Source organism: Phascolarctos cinereus, unplaced genomic scaffold (assembly GCF_003287225.1).
Source record: "Phascolarctos cinereus isolate Bilbo 61053 unplaced genomic scaffold, phaCin_HiC Scaffold_2;HRSCAF=192, whole genome shotgun sequence".
NCBI lineage: Eukaryota > Metazoa > Chordata > Mammalia > Diprotodontia > Phascolarctidae > Phascolarctos > Phascolarctos cinereus.
This window is the reverse complement of record NW_027555625.1, coordinates 385602126-385623810: the sequence shown is the minus strand read 5'-3', so window position 1 is coordinate 385623810 and position 21685 is coordinate 385602126. Positions and strand designations below refer to the sequence as shown.

At 38.7% G+C, this 21685-nt stretch overlaps 1 pseudogene; it reads right to left on the bottom strand.

Moving 5' to 3' along the window:
• Positions 1 to 10169: 10169 nt before the first annotated feature.
• On the bottom strand, positions 10170 to 11067 carry LOC110202334 (non-homologous end-joining factor 1 pseudogene; annotated as a pseudogene).
• Between the last annotated feature and the right edge of the window lie 10618 nt (positions 11068 to 21685).

The window sequence follows — 21685 nt, the reverse complement described above, 5'->3', positions numbered from 1 at the left end:
CTCTGCAATCAGCTGTGTTCAGATGTCTTCCCACCTTGAATATTTAAATTCATCCCAGCTAAAACTGATATTATTGTGGTGACTTCAGTTGATAGCATCTTATCAGAAATTCAAGGCTGTCAACATAATTATTCACATGAAATACCTGTTCCGTATAGATAGAAGTCAGGAAACCTTGGTTCTGTTTTGTCACTGTCATTAACTGACTAGGACCTTGGTCAAATAAGTCAATTCCCCCATCTTCACCCATTTTTAAAATGGAAAGACTATATGTTGTCTCTCGGGTCCCTTACAGCTCTCATGGTCTATGATACATTAGAATCTACCAATGATGTGACCATGTTTTCCAGGCAGACATCATAGTCCCTTTGTTACTTAGAAGACTCCCAAAATACATCTCAATTTTTTTTCAACCTTAGCTGGATTAATGAGTTTTTCAGGAGCCTCCTTTAAAGTCCGTATTTGTCGCTCTTCTTAAAAAGAAACTCATTAGTTACATACAACAGGTGCTTGGTTGTTAACTCAGGATCCTTATTGATGCTTTATTTTCTTCCACCTCCTTTTGCCGTTGCTTCTGACAGTGGTATAAACTTGTAACTAAAGGTTGGACAGTTGTGAGCCAGCGAACATTTTCTTTCCCAATCCACTGTTAGTTTAGCTCATCTGAAAAGAAGAGAAATAATAGACTGGGGAAGGACAGCCATCTGTTTAGGTCTTAGACAAGTCTCTGCTGAGAGATGCTGGGCAATATTCATAGAATCATAGGATCACACAGAGAGATAGAAGGGGCCTTAGAGATTGTCTAATCTATTAAGCAATCAATCTAATCAACAAGCACTTATTAATTGCCTACCTATTATGTACTGAGCATTGGAAATAAAAAGAAAAAAAAGTGAAACAATCATTGCCGTCAAAGAGCTTCTGTTTTAACTGTGAGCACAACTTGTAAACATAGAGATAGGGGCTAGCTACATGGCACAGTGGATAGAGTGCTGGGCTTGGAGTCCAGAAGACCTGAGTTCAAATCTGGCCTCAGACATTTATAGCTGTGTGACTGTGGCCAACCCACATATACCTGTTTCCTCAGTTTCCTCATCTATGTAATAAGCTGGAGAAGTAAATGGCAGCAACTCTGGCATCTTTGCCAAGAAAATCCCAAATGGGGTCACAAAGAATAGGATATGGCTGAAACAACTAAACAATAACAGAAATAGTTAATATTTATATACCACTTAGTATGTGTCAGATACTGTATTAAGCATAATTATTATCTCATTTTATCCTCACAACAACCCTGGGAGATAAGTGTTATTATTATCCCTACTGTACAGATGAGGAAACTGAGGCAAACAGAGGTTAAATGATATAGCCAGGGTCACATAGCTAGTAAGTGTCTGAGGCTGGATTTGAACTCAGGTCTTCCTCACTGCAGGTCCAGCCCTCTATCCACTGTGCCACCTAGCTGCCAAAATACAAGCACCATAACTTTGGTGGAGAAGGCTCTAGAATCTGGAGGACCAGAGAAGGTCTTCTGCAGAAGGAATCTAAGGATTCTAAGAAGTGGGGAATGTGGAAGTAGCACATTCTAAACACAGAAGATAGCCAAAGCAAAGTGTTTATATGTGAGAAACAGCAGGACCACAGAGTATATGGAGAGCTCTAATGTATGACAAAGCTGGAAATTTTGGTTTGAACCAGGCTGTGAGGCATTTGCAGCGTCAAACAAAGGAGATCATATTTGATCCTGGAGGTAACAGGGAAGCCACTGGAGTTTACTGGGAGTGGATGACATTGTCAGCCATGACATGGTGGTTCAGTGCCATTGGGTAGCTGTACATGCAGATCCAGTGTTCTTTCCATTATTCCACACGGCCTCCTACATTTCACCTCTCTGACCCTTCCCCACATGGACAAGGTCCTTCTAGACACTTGAGGTTCCTGCTGTTATCACTTCAGCCAGTTAGGGCTAATGAGATTTATTCTCAACTCTGGCCACAGCTCTGCAATTATTACTAATTTATAGCTCAGAGTGTTTAAATTATTGGCCCAAGGCCATATGGACGGTTAATGGTTAAGCAATGACTGGAATTCTGCTATATAAAATGAAAGGATGGACTAGGTTATCTGTAACACCCCTTCTTGCTGTCAATTCTATAATTCTATGACATCTAAAAGCTAGATGGTACAGTGTCGGGTGTGGAGTCAGGGATCTCACTGTGTGACTCTGAAGTAAGTAATTTTCTATCAGTGGGCATTTTTTTATCTGTAAAATGAGAATGATCTCTAATTTCTCATGATTCAAATGTTCTTTCATAGACAAACAATAGCTAGATAGCATTTACATAGGACTTCAAGGTATATGAAGTGTTGTAGATATGTTTTCTCATTTGAGAGCAAAATAGGTAAAACATTTGCTAAGCTAAATAGCACAGTGGATAGAGTGCTGGACCTGGAGTCAGGAAGACTCATCTTCCTGAGTTCAAATCTGACCTCAGACACTTAATAGCTGTGTGACCCTGGGCAAGTCATTTAACTCTGTTTGCATCAGTTCTTCATCTGTAAAATGAATTGGAGAAGGAAATGGCAAACCACCCCAGTATCTTTGCCAAAAAAACCCCAAATGGGGTCATGATGAGTTGGACACGACTGAAAGGACTGAGCAAAAAGCCCTTGTTATGTGCCAACCACTATGCTAAGTGCTAGGGATATAAAAACAAGAAAACAAGATGGTCCCTACTCTACTGTAAAGAAGCTTGTGTTCTGATAGAGGAAGAGAAACTACAAAGGGGCATTGGAAAATAAAGTGGGTAAGAGGGAAGAAGGCTACATAGGTGCAGGTAAAGGAGCTAGTGTGGAGGTGGAGAAGACAGGAATCAACAAGAAATGAAACAAAAGCATTTTCTACATAGCATGGCATCATCCTACAAAAGATATATAGATATAGACATATACAGATAGACATAGATAGATAGATACGTGTGTGTATGTGTGTATAAAATCACTTGATCCTCATTAAAAGTCCCATAAGGTAGGGGAGAGGAATTCTCCCTATTTTACTGGAGTGCAGAAGTGACATGACCGAAGTCATACCACTAGCAAGTGATGGCTCATGGACTCTTGCATGGGAGAGTATGTCTGAGCAAATGACGCTACTTGAACCAGTATATGTTTTACTATGTTTTCCAAGTGTCACACATGGAGCATGTGAAGAAAAAAAGAATTTAGGATATATACCTGAGAATTAGTTCCATAAGGAAAGTCAATGTTACTGACTAGAAACTAGGTCTTCCATTTCTAAGCCCAATGCTAGTTCCATGATACCATGTTACACTATTGGGCACCTACAATGTAGAAGGCACTATTCTAGATACAATGGAGATTATAGAATGATAAGATATGTTCTTTGCCCTCAATGGGCTTGCAGTCTAGACATATACACTTGAAAAGATATCAAACACACTTATACATGGTTTTATAAGTGTCAAATACAGCAATGAACATTACAGAGGTCAGTGGAGAAAGAGATACCAGAGACATGGACTCTGTGTTGAAAAGGACCTGAAACATCATTTGTTGTTCAGTTGCTTCAGTTGGGTCTGACTCTGTGACCCCTCTTGGGGTTTTCTTGGTAAAGATATTGGTGTGGTTTGCCATTTTCTTCTTCAGCTCAATTTACATATGAAGAACTGAGGCAAACAATGTTAAATGCCTTGCCCAGGGTCACAGAACTATAAATATCTGAGGTCAGATTTGAACTCAGGAGGATGAGTCTTCCTGACTCCAGGCCTAGCACTCTGTTCACTGAGCTACCTAGCTTAGGAATGTTTTATCTATGTTGCTCTCAAATGAAAAAACCTGAAAGTGTTATATAACAAACCTTAAAGTGCTATATAAATGCTATCTAGCTATTATTTGTCTATGAAAAACATCAGCATCATGAGAAATTAGAATTCAATCTCACCTTATAGATGGGAAAAATGCCCAGAGATGGAAAGCTACTTACTTTAGAGTCATGCAGTGAGACAGTAGATGGGTCTTAAGACTAGAACCTTTGTCTCCTGCCTGCCTGCCAGGTCTTCTCTCCCCTATTAATGCTTTGCCACTGTAAAGTGCTTAGAGGATTTATGCTCTAAGTAGAGGTTGGACTAAATGACTTCTGACATCCCTTCTAGCACTGAAATTCCAAGATCTTGCATAAATGTGAGTTATTTATTGTTACTGCTAGTAGTAGTAGTAGTAAATATTTTTTGATTGATTGATCTGCGTCTTCCCTGAATGATGGCTGAAGACTGCCATGGAGAAGGCTAACTCCAGGAAGGTTCAATGTATAAAGAAAAAGTAAATCATAATCAATTTTGAAAATTTATTTATAAACATGTCATTCTTTGCATGTCATTCATTCCACCTGCCACACACATACACACACAAATGATATAACGAGGTGTGTGTACGTATGTGGTTGTGTGTGTGTGTGTGTGTGTGTGTGTGTGTGTTTTCAGTCTCAGTTTTCTCTCCCACAAAATGAAGGAGTTGCATAGATTGATAAGGTATGTCTAGGGATGGTAGCTCTAAGCATAGAAAGAGCATTAGAGAGCATTTATTCCAACCCCCTCATTTTATAAATAAGGAAACTGAGACACAAGAGGACAAATGACTTGTTCAAGGCCATAAAGCTATTAAATGGCAAAGAAGAAGAATCCAGGTCTCTTGATTCTAAATAACACTGTCTACTCCTTTTCTTTTGATTATTGAAGAACTGGAAATTTAGAATTGAGGCCTTCCAGTCCAACTGTATCTGACTTGTATGTTTTGAAATCTGAATTCCTATTGCCAAGCTATGGGCTATGAGAATTAGTTAAAGGAATAAGGGATGTCTAGAACAGAAGAGACTTAGAGAAGGATGAGATGGTTGTCTTAACATGTCTAATTTGCTGTCTGGTGGAAGAGAGAAGCGACCTGTTCTCCTCAGATCCAAAGGGACATAATGGGACCAGTGGTAAAAGCTGTAAAAAAACAGATTTACCTGATTGTAAGAAGAAACCAACAACTATTTTTATCTAAAAACAAAGTGGACCACTTTACAACTCATTCATTTTAGAGCTGGAAGGGACATTAGAGGTGATAGAGGCTAATCCAGTCATTTTAAACATAAGGAAACTGAAACCCATAGAGATAAACCTGTTGCCAGAACTCACACAGCCTGTAAGTGTAAACAATAACAATAATAAATAAGTATTCATTAAATACCTACTATATCCAGGGTACTCTGATAAGAACTCTAGATATGAACACAAAAATGTAATAATTCCTGATCTCAAGAAGCTTACGTTCTCCTGGTAGATATAACTTGTAGAGATAAGTAAGTAAAGGTAATTTGTGAAGGTGGAGGAAGAGCAGTGACCACTGGGGGATCAGAAAAAGCTTCGTGTGGGAAAATGCATCTGAGCTGAGCCTTGAATGAAGAGAAGGATTCTGAGAAGTAGGAAAGAATAAGGTACAGTTTTTGCTAAGATATTATAAGGGGATATGAAATGCCAAGAGAAGTTAAGTGGCACAGTAGATAGAGCAGTGGGCCTGGAGTTAGGAAGCCTTACGTTCAAATCTAGCCTCAGACATTTACTAGTTGTGTGACCCTGGGCAAGTTGCTTAACCACTGCTTGCCTCAGTCTCCTCATCTACAAAATGAGCTGGAGAAGGAAATGGCAAGTCACTCATATATCTTTGCCAAGAAAACCCCAAATGGGGTCACAAAGATTTGGAAATGCCTGAACAACAACGAAATTAAACGTCAAGTTGGGCAACATTTAGTAATTCAGTTTTGCTTGAAGGCAATTAATGTGAAATAAGGCTGGAAGGATAGATTATAGTTATGTTTCAGAGGATTTTAAATGTCAGACTGGGTTTATATTTATCCCAGAAGCAATAGGGAGCCACTGAAAGCTTTGAGCAGAGGAGTGACATGGTTAGATTTGTGCTTTAAGTAGATCACTTTGTTAGCTATATAGGTGAATGGGTTAAAAATAGAAGAGATAAGAAATAGAACAACCAATTAGAAGGCTACTATAATATTTCATATAAAAGGCAATGAAGGCATGAAGGGGACAGATGAGATAGATGTTGTGCTAATAGAATCAATAATACTTAATTTATTGATTATGGTGTTGAAGGAAAGAGAACAATTATCTCTGTGAATATGGCAGTCCTCTCAGCAGAGAAAAGGAATATATAAGAAGTTGGTTACTGGTAGGAAATAGGAAAAAGATTGGTGGCTCCACTACCTAGGCCTTTTCAGTCTTTCTCTTGAAGTAATTTTCAGGAACCAGAGGTTTGATGAAGGCTGAAAACCTGTTCACCAGAACTCCATCTAGCTCCTTTGAAATTTTGCTAAATGGAGCCCCTGGGATGACTTTTAGGGACCTAGAATCCCAACCTAGAGGTGCAAGAAAATTTAAAAGGAATTTTTGGATTCAGTTAAGAATTTTGATTGACACTGTCTCAGTGGCAACAAGAAAAAAATGTTTAAAAAAGACAAATGGTTAAGGATTTCTTTAGGTAGCTGTCTGGATATTGCTAGCTAAGATCTATAACAAAAGTGAAATTGCTTCTGGGGCTATAAGCAAAAAGAGCTAAATACACTGCCCCCCACCCCATCCTAAAAGTGTATGGGGGGAGTGGGATCAGAAGACAAAAAAAGCTGAAAACCAGGAGGCCTGCAAAGCACAGATCAGCAGAGAACCTCAGCTCAATAGGAAATTATAAGATCATCTGTCTAAAAGCAAAAGGGAGATCAAAGGTCATCAGGTCTAATACTGTCATTTTACAGATGAGGAAACTGAGGTCCACAGAGGTTAAGTGTCTTGCTTAGGGTCACAAAGTTAGCAAATGTTTTCATGTGATTCAAAGCCAGGCCTTCCTGACTCCAAGTCTGATGTTCTATGTGCTAACAGGCTGCAACACTTCTGAGTGCAGCCCATACCAGATTAAAATGTAATTGGGAAAAATGTAACAAAATACATAAAAACAGAGTGGATTATGTTGTTGTTCAGTTGTGTTGGACTCTTCATGACCCTATTTGGGGTTTTCTTGGCAAAGATACTAGAATGGTTTGCCATTTCCTTCTGCAACTCATTTTACAAATGAGGAAATTGAGGCAAACAGGGAAACTGAGGTTGTCCAGGATCACACAGCTAGTAAGTTTCTGAGGCTGGATTTGAACTCAGGTTTTCCTGACTCTAGGTCCAATGTTCTATACACTGCATCATCTAGCTGCTTGTAATAGGCCATGGATAATATTAATATGTAGTTTTCTAAGTTAATATGTACTCTGAGGGATCATTATATATGGTTTAGTGGCCCCATTTTTATTTCAGTTTGACACCCCAGAGTTATAGTATGCTGCCATCTAAATAGCAGCTTGCAACTGAATTACATCACCAGAAGATATCTGTGATTCTGCTGGGGTAGTGAGTAGCAACATTGGAGACAGAGAAGGGCTTCAACCAAGACCAGTATGGGACTGAAAATGGTCCTGATTATTCTTATCCCCAGACCACACATGTTCCCTGCATGTGACGTCTCTCCCAAAGGTTGCTCCACAGCCTTTGGGAGAATATGATCTTGCATGTATGGGACATGAGGAATTTTTGTTATAATTTATTTTTCTCTGTTGTTGAATTAAATTTCTTTGGTTTTAAATGAACACATTCTTTAATGGCTTTCTAAAAGAAGCATATTGTAGCAGGAATAAGTGGCAAGGAGTAGAGCTAGGCTTGTGAGTTAACCTACGATGTACCTTGAATCCCAGCTAACTTTCAGGAAAACCCCTTGGGGAGAAATGCCTTAAATTCCAGGAAGTCTGGAGGAGGGGTGAGTTTCGGGAAGAAGATAATAAGTCCTGTTCTGGGCATGTTGAGTTTGAGATTCTAACAGAGCATCTGTGTAGAAACTTCCAGTAAGCTGTTGACAATGTAGGATTAGAGTTCAGAAGCAAGTTGGTGTTAGAGGAAAGAAAGAAAGAAAGAGAGAAAGAGAGAGAGAAAGAAAGAGAGAGAGAGAAAGAGAGAGAGAAGAAAGAAAGAAAGAAAGAAAGAAAGAAAGAAAGAAAGAAAGAAAGAAAGAAAGAAAGAAAGAAAGAAAGAAAGAAAGAAAGAAAGAAAGAAAGAGAAAGAAAGAAAAACAGTTAGGTAAGATAGGTAGATAGCTAGATAGACAAATATGCATACATATATAGATGGCTGATGTACAAAAAGAGAGTAAGGGAGGGGAGGGAGAAGGGGTGCCATCTACATAGAGATGATAATTGAATCCATGGGATTGGTTGACATGACCAAGAGAAGGTATATCAACAGAAGATAAAAAGGATCAAGACAGAACCTTGGGAGATACTAGAAAGCAGGATATTTGTGACTACAGAGACAAGAAATTTACTCCCTGTCTTCAAACAGAAACTGAGTAGCTGCTGATTTTAGACATGGAAAATATTCTCTTCAGAGTGTGTTGTGGGGAATGACAGGGGAGAAGGTCTTGATGACCCCTGAGGTCATTTCCAATTTTGAGATTCTATGATTCTAAGCATCAATAAATTTCTGGCCAAGTCCTATTTCCAACTAATTCCACCAGGTTTCAGATATGGGTGATACTGAAGAGGTTTTGAGATGCTGTGGATGAGGTAAATGGCATGAATGCTAAGATAGATAGCCAGATTACAGAACACCATCCTATGTGCTGTCTACAAAAAAAAAAAAAATCAATGCCTCTTGTGACTCTCAGCCAAAGAATCCATCTCCAATTTAGAATACAAATCATGAGTGATGCTTTCAGCCAGCACAGGAGCTAGAAAACCCAAGATTGCAAATTGGCCAAGACCTGTGCCCTTTTCAGCTGCTTCAGTGGAAAAGTTTAATAAAGAAGGCTCCTAAGTAATCACAGCTCTCCTTTTTTGGGAATGAGCCTCACCATTTACCAACCTACTTTTCCCTCTTTAACAGAAGCAAGTCTACCCCAGAACTAGAGTTGCATTGGGGCAGAATGTGATGGTTACTATCTCAATTCCATTTTGTTCCCCATTTGGAAAACACTAGACTGGTGGGGAAACTTTAAAGGGATAAGAACACTATTTCTGTGTTAGGGGAATTATGAATTTGTACAGTCTTTTTGGAAAGCAATATGAAAATATCAAATAAGAGAGGCAAATTTGTTCATAGCCTTTGACTAGATGAACCCACTATTAGAATAAGACTAATACCCTAAGGATGAGGTGTATGGAAAATAAATCTACCTGTACAAAAATATCCATAGCACTTTTATTTATAATAACAAAAAAACAGAAACAACCCAGATGTCCAATGATCTTGAAATGGCTGAACAAATTGTGGTACACGGACATAGTAGAATATTATTGTATCACAAAAAAGAACAAAGAAGAAGTGATACCAAGGATGGAAATAAGAATATGTGTGTGTGTGCATCTTGACTATTACCATTAAAATGATAATAGTAAAAATGGAAAAATAAATAGAAGGAAACAAGGAAGTAGAAAACATTTTTGTGTCTAATGATTTTGTCAAATCATTTGCTAATGAGACAATATGGACTTTTTTCAGGGTTTTTTTTTATTCCACTTAGACCATAGAAGTAATTATAGGCTCTCTAAATAGTAAGAAATAGGGCAGGGATAGGGAACCTACAGACTTGAAGCTACATGTGGCCCTTCAGGTCTTCAAGTGTGTCCCTTTGACTGAATCCAAACTTCACAGAACAAATCCCCTTAATAAAAGTCCCTACTTACTTCTCAGTGAGCTTGATATAAATACAGCACTAGGTTAATGTTATCTTAAGATGGCACAGGACTTTTGGAAGTTTTTGTTTTTGTTGTTGTGTTTCAAGTAAATCCACCATAAATATATACATACAAAGTCTAGAGGAGGATGCTGTGGGAAAATGGGATTCAATATTTCCCCATGTTTGGGTTCTTCCTCAGATCAGGAAACCTAGCACCATCATCAGTATAGTCAGACTCAGTTCTCTGCCAAAGTGTCCACTACATGGCCTGCTAACACAAACCTTACAGCTAGACCCAATCCAAGGCTCCAACCTTGCCTGAATTTGTCCAAGGTCTGAGCTTCCCCCCAGAAGGTCCTTTCAAGGCAATGCTGGGAGATGAATTAAGTTTAGCTGAAGAGTCCCTTTGGCTTCTTTCTCTTGACTTTGGACAGATGAGGTCTCTGCATTGGAAGAGAAGTCTCCACATTCAAAGTCTCCAGCACAGATAGGGATAGGTCAGAGAAGGCTTGTTGCTCTGGCTGGTTCAGTAGTTCGTTGGTTCAGTTTCATTGGAAGAAGTCCTGTCAGAGGCCTAGGAGTCTCCAGAACCTAGTCGTCTTCATTCTGCCTGGAATTCTAGCTTAGTGACTGCCGTATAGACATTTTGTAGTGTCATAGCAAAGGTTCTTCCTTTCTCAATATTGCATACTTCTGGCAGATTCTGTGTCATGGCCTGCTCTGGGAAAGCATTCTCATCAAATATCTCTGTCTTCAATCACTCTGGCCTCAGTACAGCTCTGTTCTCATGATAGTTTTGGATTTCTGCATCCTTCAGCTGAAGCAAAGAAGCCAGCTCTCTCGCCTGGCACAGTAGTACCAGACCCAAGCCCATCAGGGGACTTAGTTGATTCTGGAAAACCAAGCAAGGCTGGCCAAGGCACATTGGAAGTTCCAGTGAAAGGGTACCACAGAGCTCACTCCAAACACACCATGTAAGCCTCTCTAATATATGCTCACAAGAGAAAGTGGCCCTTCTGGGATCAGCCAACCTTCCAACAAGGTGCATATGAGGCTTCTCAAGCGGAAGAGGAAGGCAAAAGGAGTTGCAATCGGTCCTTTATTCAGTGACTTGGCCAATTGGCTGAACATACTAGTGTCGATTTGCTCATGCCACATATGTTGGAAGTCAGAGAGAAGGGCAATAGCCCTTGTGCATCATGATGTAGGCCTTGGCCAGAAGTAATCTCCTAAAAGATGCAGCCATGCTGACGGCTGGATCAGCAGACCACATTCCAGTTCTTCCATCTCTCTTCAATACTTTCTATTTCTGGGCTCCCAGGACCTCAAAATATCAAACACACTCCAGGCCACTTACCTTATATGGGCTGCCAACCCACTGGTATCTTTGCTGTTGATAACGGAACCATTGTACCACTTCTTTTGTGGAGAGTTGGGACAGGGCATGTTATGCTTAACCTCTTTCACCCTAGCTGCTCTCTGAAAACACTTTCACCTGCTTATCTCCTTGGATTTTGACCTATGATTGCTCAACTTATATTCCCTGCGCTCAAATCTTTGTAGACTATTCGCTCATTGGTTTATGGTCTGAGATTTTGCTTTTTGGACATGTCTCTACTGCAGCCACATGGACTCTGTTTGCTAGTGACTCTTGTAAATACCCTTCACCTGATACCTGAAACTACCTGCCACCCTGGGAGCTATCCAGCTTCCTGCACTCACCTCTAGGATGCATCCTTGATAGCCAGTAGTCCTAGACTGGCAAAAGGCCCTCAGGTATGAAATGAACCAGGAGATTGCCATGGACAACATAGCTGAGGAGCCTTAAGAAAATAATGGACAATGGAGTCATTCTCACTCAGCTGGGCATAAAAACACACTCATATAGATGAAATGAGAGTAGCAAATGGCGATAACTATCTATATTGATGCCTTTTATTTGCCGAATATGGCCCTTCTGAAGTCTGAACTTCAAACACTGTCTGCCTCTCACCATCTTTTCAATTACATGGCTCATCAGCAGGGTTCTGGATATTGACTTATTTGTACTTGGACTCTAATTCCTATTTGCCTTTGTAGGAAGGCCCTAGAAGAGTCACCCTCCCTTTGTCAGATAATCAGGGGAAGTTCCATCAGCACCATGTATTTCTACTCAGCTACCTACCTTTTCAATGAACAACACAAAGAAAAGACCTCATTTCCCTCTAGGGCCCCATGGCCATATAGAAAACCAGGGGCCACTAAGGGAGCTCCATTATTCTGGGCACATGGGATAGAGTACAGGGCTAGCCTTAACCAATAGTAGCAAAGCAATCACACTTCATGGCACGAAGGATGCAAGTTCCACCCTTGAGGCCTTGCGTTAATTTAATTTTTTTTCTTGTTATTTTATTGATTTACTTTTTCAGTCTCAACCTGTTTATCCCATCCCCATGTTGAAGATGGTGCTATCAAAGCATAATGCCAGGTTTTGAAAACTTGGTTATTGATAGATTCAGTAGGCTGTTGGGAGGGCAGGTGAAAGTTGGTATTTTAAAATCACTTGAACTGATGATCATTAAATAGAGCTCATTTAAAAAATAGATTAAGTGAATTGAAGGTGAAACCTACAGTCTATTTCACTGCTCTAAGGTGACCAAGCAATGAGAGCTCATTGTATTTGGAATTCATCCCCTGGACCAAAAAAATAAATAAAAACCATGCAAGCTGGAGAATAGTACATTGAACAAAGAGTTAGGAAGCATGAGTTCAAATCCCAATTCTGCCTCTGACCAGCTGTGTGATCTTTGACAAATTACCTTTTTCCTCTCTGAACCTGAGTTTCCTCACTTGTAAACTGAGCAGGTTGGTCTGGTCAATCTCTAAGGTTCTTTCTAGCTTTAATATTCCCTGTTCTAAAGTCTTTTCCAATGGCAAGGTACATTTTAGGATTTTCTTCTATGCTTCTCACCTATCCAAATCCCACCTATCTTTCAAGATCAGGCTTAAATTCCATTTAAACATTCTCTGATTAATTCAGCAAATTCCTCTTCCACTTACGAAATCATTTAGGTTTATCTCTATCAGCCATCTCTGTATTTAATTACTTAATGTTTTGTAGAATTCCATGAGTATGTTTCATCTCCTCAGTAAGACTGTAAGTTCCTTTAGGTGAGAGTTTAGCATCATATTTCTGTTGGATCTTCCATATTGTCAAATACTTTCATTCTAGTTCTGAATAAGTAATAAAAATTCAAAAATCTCTTGTTGAATTAAGTTGAATTTAACACTTTCTTCCCCTACTTTGAGATATTGTCTTAAAAAGCACTAGTTCTCAAAATTCCATCCAGACTTCTATTTGGTCTACAGCACTTACCATTGTCAATAATAATAACTGGCATGCTGCTAAGAGGCAGTATGGTATAACAGAGAACAAGCCTCAGAGTTAGGAAGGCTGAAGTTCAAATCCAGCCTCACACTTATTGGCTGTATAACTGTGGGCATGACATTCAATCTCTCAGTGTCCCCAGGCAACTCTAAGACTACAAGTTGCAGAACACTTGCTGACCTACATTTGTATAGAGGGTTTCACTACCAGGAAGTCTCCTACATCAATGAAATCACCAGTCTGCCCTCCTAAGATCCTTACCTAATGCCATAAAACAAATCCTGGAGTGGCAGGGCCCACAAAAGGACAGAGCAAAACAATTTTCCACCCCAATACAACTCAAAAGTTTGTCAGCAAAGATCTGTCACACAGGGGTGAGAGTGGTGCACAGTCCAGTGCAGGATACACCAGCACAGATCAGGCCCCAGCAAACCAGGAGCAGGCCTTGGGAGTGACTGAATCAGCACCTGCAGTAGCTGCTTGCAGAGCTCTCACTTCCCATGCAGTAAGGGGGTCAAACAATTGGTCAGAAGGAGGTTGCAGGGGTCTCTTTGCAGGCACTGGGGGAAGCATTCTGTTACTTTGTCCATACTCAGATCCAGGTCACAGTCCTGGGTGGCAGTCCCAGAGTGAAGAGGAGCACTAGCACAGAAGAGCTTATGGCCACAGTGTAGCAAGAACTCTCATCACAGTTCCATGGCAGAAAAGAGTACTTGTGGTCACTCGCAGACCAGGGCACAGGCCAAGAGAGTAGTAAACACACTTCTCCTTATATCATGCCATCTTGGAAAAACTGCAAACTTACAAGTCCCTAGAATTATCTCTGAAAACAGCTGTACAGAACCTCTGAAGCTTGGGATGATGCACCCTCCATCCCTGCAGCACAACTCTGCTTCAGCAAAGAATTAAAAGTCAAGAAATTGGCTAGGACAATGAGAAAACAACAGAAAATAAAATATGACTATAGAAAGTTACTATGATGACAAGGAAGATCAAAACACACACTCAGAAGAAAAGAGCAATGCCAAAATTCCTACATCCAAAGCCTCCAAGAAAAATATGAATGGGTCTCAGGACATGGAAGATCTCAAAAAGGATTTTAAAAATCAAGTAAAAGAAGTAGAGGAAAAAATGGGAAGAGAAATGAGAGTAATACAGAAAAACATGAGAAAAAAAAAGAGCAGCTTGGTAAAAAAGGCACAAAAATACTGAAGAAAATATTACCTTAAAAAACAGAATAGGCCAAATAGTAAAGAGGTACAAAAATTCACTGAGGCAAAGAACTCATTAAAAAATAGAATCAGCCAAATGGAAAAAAAGGTACAAAACCTTACCTAAGAAAATAATTCCTTAAAAATTAGAATTGAGCAAGTGAATGCTAATGACTCTACATGTCATCAAGAAACAACAAAACAAAACCAAAAGAATGAAAAAAGAAGACAATGTGAAATATGAAATTAGAAAAACAACTGACCTGGAAAACAAATCCAGGAGAGAACATTTAAAAATTATTGAACTACCTGAAAGCCATGATCACAAAAAGAGCCTAGACATCCTCTTTCAAGGAATAATCAAAGAAAACTGCCCTGATATGCTAGAACAAGCAGGCAAAATAGAAATTGAAAGAACCCACCAATCACCTCCTGAAAGAGATCCCAAAATGAAAGCTCTCAGGAATATTATAGCCAAATTGCAGAGCTCCCAAGTGAAGTAGAAAATACTGCAAGCAGTGCAAAAGAAACAATTAAGTATCATGAGCCACAGTCAGGATAATACCAGATTTAGCAGCTTGTACATTAAAGGATCAGAGGGCTTGGAATATGATATTCTGGAGGGCAAAGCAGCTAAAATTACAACGAAGAATCACCTACCCAGAAAAAAATCAGTGTAATCCTTCAGGGAATAAAATGGAAGTTCAGTGAAATAAAGGACTTTCAAGCATTCCCAATGAAAATAAGCCAGAGCTGAATAGAAAATTTGACTTCCAAATATGAGATTTGAGAGAAGCATGAAAAGGGAAATATGAAAAGAAATGAATAAGGGACTTAATAATGTTATATTGTTTACATTCCTACATAGGAAGATGATACTTGTAACTCATAAGAACTTTCTCATTATTAGGGCAATTAGAAGTGTATATAGACAGAGGGCACAGATTGAGTTTAATATGATTGGACAACATCTTTAAAAATAAAATTAAGGGGTAAGAAAGAGGAATACACTGAAAGAAAAGGAAAGGGAGAGGTAGAATGGGGTAAATTATCTCTCATAAAAGAGGCAAGAAAGAGCTATTGCAGTGGAGGGGAAAATGGGGGAGGTGACAGGGAATGCTTGAGCCTTAGTCTCATCAAAATTGGCTCAAAGAGGGAATAACACACATATATACATATATCTTATCCTATAGAAAAGGAGGAGGAGAATAGGAGAAGAGAAGGGGATGCTCAAAGGAGGAAGGATAGATTGGAGGAGGCAATAGTCAGAAGCAAAACACTTTTGAGGAGGGAAAGGGTGAAAGGACAGCAAGAATAGAATAGACAAGAGGAAAATAGGATGGAGGTAAATATGATTAACAATCATAACTGTGAAAAAGTTTTTGAAGCAAGTTTCTCTTGCAAAGACCTCATCTCTCAAATATATAGAAAATGAGTGAAATTTATAAATATAAGAGCTATTCCCCAAATGACATATGATCAAAAAATATGAACAGTCAGTTTTCAGATGAAGTAATCAAAACTATTTATAGCCACATGAAAAATTGCTCTAAATCATTATTGACTGGGAAAAATGAAAATTAAAACAAAACTGAGGTGCTACCTCACACCTAGTAGATTGATTAATAGGACAGAAAAGAGAATGACAAATGTTGGAGGAGATGTGGGAAAATTGAGACACTAATGTACTGTTGGTAGAGTGGTAAATCGATTCAACCATTCTGGAGAGCAACTTGGAACTATTTAAAGAAGCTGTTTTCTTGTGGCAAAGAACTGGAAATTGAGGGGATGCCTATCAATTGGGGAATGGCTGAACAATTTGTGGTATGTGATTGTAATGGAATACTATTGTGCTATAAGAAATTGTTAGCTAGATGTTCTTAGAAAAACCTGGAGAGACTTACATGAACTGATGCAAAATGAAATTAGTAGAACTGGGAGAACACTGTACACAGTAACAGCAATATTGTAAGATGATCAGTTGTGAATGACTTAGCTATTCTCAGCAATATAACGATCCAAGATAATGCTGAAGAACTTCTCAAGAAAAATACTATCCATCCCCAGAAAAAGAACTGATGGAATCTGAATATAGATCAAAACATACTTTTTTTTTTACCTTCTTTACTTTTCTTGTTGTTGTTGTTGTTTTTTGTTCTGTGTTTTCTTTGACAACAGGACTAATACAGAAATATGTTTTACATAACTGTACATGTATAACTTATGTCAAATTGCTTGTCTTTTCAATGAGGTGGGGAGGGGAAGCTGGGAGGGAAAGAATTTGGAACTCAATTTTTAAAATGAATGTTGAAGATTGTTTTTACATGTAATTCAAAAAATATATAATATTAAATTAAAATTAAAAAAAAAAAGAAATCACAGGTCTGGACCACATAGTAGTGTATGTAAAGCAGATCCCAGAAGGCTGCATATTATCTCAGAAAACCACATATTAGCATCATCTATATTGTATTGAGAGCACCTAGGTGCCTCAGTGGATAAAGCAGTGGGCTTGGAATTAGGAAGCTTCATCTTATGTGTTCAAATCTGGCCTCAGATACTTCCTAGCTGTGTGACCCTGGGCAAGTCACTTAACCTCTGCCTTAGTTCCTCATCTGTAAAATGAACTAGAGAAGGAAATGACAAACCACTCCAGTATCTTTGCTAAGAAAACCCCACATAGGGTCACACAACTGAAAAATGACTGAACTGATATCGTACTATGTTTTTATGTATTTTGTTAAATATTTCCCTGTTACATTTTAATATGGTTTGGGCCCCACTTGGAAGAATTCTAAATCATCTGTCTGATACCTCTAATGTAAAACATTTTAATGGTCTTAAACTTATATCTAGCTAGCTAGCTAAATATTTAGCTATTTCTCTATGATCTCACTCATCATCTCTTTGAATTTATAAGTCCAAATATCTCCTGTGGTCACAGCTCTACTATATATGTTGTCTTTCCCATTAAAATATAGGTTCCCTGAGGATACAGCATATCTTCACCTTTGTATCTGCACTCCTAGTATAATGACTGTTCCATAGTGAGTGTTTAAATGATTTTTTCGTCCATTCACATATAGGTACATGGGTGTGTGTGCCGGGGGATAATAGGCAACTAGCCAATGAAGCCTCCATGTTAGGAATATGTGCAGGTGACCATTTCGATGTTTGGTGAGCCCACTTCTGGAAATTCTTGAGGTCATGGAATAGGAGTGGAGAAGAGCCGACTCTCCATTTCAGAGCATATGTAGGTATTCTGTGATTGTATTGTATTCATTTACTTTGTGATGTAGAAGAGCCTCTTAATTGGCTGCTGAGCTGGAACAAAGTGTACATACAAAAGGCACTATCTGGTCAAATTGCCTCTCTTTTGTCTCAGCAGTTTGAAAGAAGAGGAATAAATTTTGCCAGCCTCTGAGTGGAAGATCCCCTTCCCCATCTGGTCACTATGTGGCTTTGAATACATGGTGCTTATGTTGTTTCTGTCCCTGTTAGATCTATTCTTTCCTGCTAGGAAAGTTGTGGAACAGACAAAGTGATGGGCATTAAGTCCAGAGTTAAGATCTGGCCTCAGACACTTACTAGTTCTGTGACCGTGGGCAGGTCACTCAATCTCTATCTGCCTCAGTTTTCTCACCTATAAAATAGGAATAATAGCACCTATATAACAAAGTTGTGATGATCATATGAGGTTTAACATAATGCCTGGCACATAATAGGTGCTTAATAAATGCTTGTTTCCTCCTCTTCTTCCTGCTTTTAGGTGAAGGAATATTGGAGACAGAATGACCTTGAAAGCTTTAAAAGAAAAGAGGAAATGAGGGAAGATGAGTGAAAGCACAGACTTTGAATGGTAGACAAAAAGGCCCTGAGAGTTTTAGAAATATGGGGAGGGTTTAGTACCTCAACATGTTTCTTTGATTCCCACTGTCTCCATCCCCAGAGACTCCTCCATGAACTTTGTCTGTTGAGATCAATGTCTCCTTGGTTGAACTGAGATTTCATCTTGCTCCCAGATCACAGAGGTCCATAGCTGTGTAAATTAATCTGCATAGCTTCCCTGATTACTTTTCACTGCTTGCTTTGATAAATATGTTTGCCCACAATTTGTGACTCTTTTAGGTGTGTTAAGTGTTTGGTGGTCAAAAGGCTAAAAATAACTAAAATCGATGCCCTACTGAATGACCAGGGAAAGTTTCTTTTAACCTTAATTCCCCCAAAAATATTATACCCCTAACCTGCAGATAGCTAATACGTAATCACTAGACAGAAGTCCTGAGGATAAAGGAGCAAAAGAATGATCATTCAGTCACTCCTGCTTTCTTGCTACTCTTCCCAAAGGTAGAATTCCAGTCTTCCTGAGATATGGGGTGGGGCATTCTAAATCCACCCAGAAATCTCTGTTATTCATGAATTGACTCAAGGCCTCCGTCCCTGGGCCATTGACTTGGTCAACTGTTAACATGTGAATCACTTTTCTCAATGTACTTCACAAACATTTTCATATGTGGGTTTGTTAAGTAATAACCTTGTGAGTTAGGTACTGTAGATATCATCCCCATTTTACAGATGAGGAAACTGATGCCCAGAAACTTGACCATGGCTACACAGCTAATAAATATTTGGAGCAGTGTTTGTACTCAAGTATTCTTGCCTAAAAACTTCGGAATTCTACCTACTGTGTAAGAAAATTATCCATCAACAGGAACTTATAAAAGATACATTTTATGCCTAGCATTTTCTGTTTGTTTGGGTTTTTTTTAGTATCTTAAGACATTGTTTAACTTATAGGTAAACACCAAATAGAAGATTAGGAGGAACATTAATAGGCTAAACACATCCTATCAGCATCATGAAGGGACTGGAAACAGTATTGTATGATCAATGATTGAAGGAACTTGGAATGCTTATCCCCAAATAATAGGAGACTGGAGAGAAGCATGACTGACGATGTCAGATGCCAGAAGGGCTGTTATGTTAGACACATTAGGAAGCAATATGGTACAGTGATTAGAACACTGGACCCAGATCCAGGAAGATGTGAGTTCAAATCTGCCTCAGACATGTACTAGCTGCTTGACCCTATGTGAGTCACTTAATCTCTGCCTACCTCAGTTTTCTAATCTTTAATATTACAATAATAATAATAGCATCTTCCTTCCAGGTTTGTTGTAAGAATAAAATGATACGATATTTGTAAAGCTTTTTATAAACTTTAAAATGCTATACAAATATTATTATTGTAGTTTTTATTGTTATTGTGATGATGATGATGATGATGATGATGATGATGATGATGGAATTGGGCATTACAAGAAGATAGTCCTGGACTCACCGTACAGATAGCCAGCAAAGGAATGTGCTACCTTGGGAGACAGTGAGTTCAGGAAGCGCTTAGGAAAATACTAGATGAACATCAGGTATGATGTATGGAAAGGGAGAATTCCTGCTTCAGGTAGGAGCTGGGTTAGATCACTTTCTTGAAAATATCCTTAAGACCAGAGGTATGCAAATGAAGCTAAGAACAATGTCTATCAAGGAAATTCCAGGGCAATTCTTGTTCAGGTTGGAATAGAGAACCAAACTCTGAGATCCCTCCCAATTCTAAGATTCTAAAGAATAGCTCCTAGAAAACTGTCTTGTACATGCTAAGTGCTCAATATTTTTTTTAAATGAATGAATGAGTGAAATGAAAGTATAGACATTGCCATTTCATCAACACTAAGACTCCGGAGGACTGGGAGAAGATTTTTCTTAATTAATTTATTTTTAGTTTTCGACATTCACTTCCATAAGCTTTTGAGTTTTAAATTTTCTCCCCCTCCCTCTCCACCTCTGTCCCCAAGACGGCATGCAATCTGATATAGGCTCTACATATACATTGCCATTAAACATATTTGCACATTAGTCATGTTGTAAAGAAGAATTAGAACCAATAGGAGGAAACACAAGAAAGAAGAAACAAAAGAAAACAGAAGAGAAAAAAAGAGCAAATAGTGTGCTTCAATCTGCATTCAAACTCCATAGTTCTTTCTCTGGATATTGTCCATCATGAGACTTTTGGAGATGTCTTAGATCTTTGCATTGCTGAGAAGAGCTAAATCTACCAAAGTTAGTCAATGCACAGTGTGGCTGTTATTGTATACAACATTCTCCTGGTTCTGCTCTCTTCACTCAGCATCAGTCCATACAAGTCTTTACAGGTTTTTCTGAAGTCCTCTTGCTCATCATTTCTTATAGTGCAATAGTATTTCAGTACATTTATATACCACAACTTGTTCAGCCATTCCATAATTGATGGGCATCCCCTGAATTTCCAATTCTTTGCCACTGCAGAAAGAGCAGCTGTAAATATTTTTGTATATATGGGTCCTTTTCCCATTTTTATGATCTCTTTGGGATACAACCCTAGAAAGGCTATTGTTGAGTCAAAGGGTATGCACATTTTTATAGCCCTTTGGGCATAGTTCCAAATTGCTCTCCAAAACGGTTGGATCATTTCACAATTCCACCAACAATGAATTAATGTTCCAATTTCCCAACATTTTCTCCAACATTTATCATGTTCCTGTTTTGTCATATTGGCCATTCTGATAGGTGTGATGTGGTACCTCAGAGTTGTTTTGATTTGCATTTCTCTAATCAATAATATTTTTTCATATGACTATAGATGGCTTTAATTTCTTCATCTGAGAACTGCCTGTTCATATCCTTTGACCATTTATCTATTGGGGGAATGACTTGTATTCTTATAAATTTGACTTAATTCTCTATATATTTTAGAAATGAGGCCCTTATCAGAGACATTAGTTGTAAAAATTCTTTCCCAGTTTTCTACTTCCATCCTAATCTTGGTTGCATTGGCTTTGAGCAAAAATTTAAATTTAATGTAATCAAAATTATCCATTTTGCATTTCATAATGTCCTCTATCTCCTGTTTCATCGTGGATTCTTCTGTTCTCTATAAATATGACAGATTAAACTATTCCTTGCTCTCTGGGAGAAGATTCTTGCAAAAGATCACTGGGCTGATTTTGGGAAATCCCTTGTGGAATGAGAAAGATAGTAGGTATCCCAAAACCTTGCTAGGAGATGTCTGCTCTTTCATCTCAAGGGAGAACTGATGAAAGGCAGACCCTTCAACCAGAATAGTTTCTAGCCTCTTTAGAGAGAAACTTAAATTGAAAGTGAAGGGGAAAAAATGGAAATAGTTGTGACTTTGAACAATGTACATGTCTCCTTGAAGCTACAAGCTCTCCGAGATCTGTCAGGCAGCTAGAAAGCTGGTCTGTGATTCATGTAAGAATGTTGGGTCTCTAGA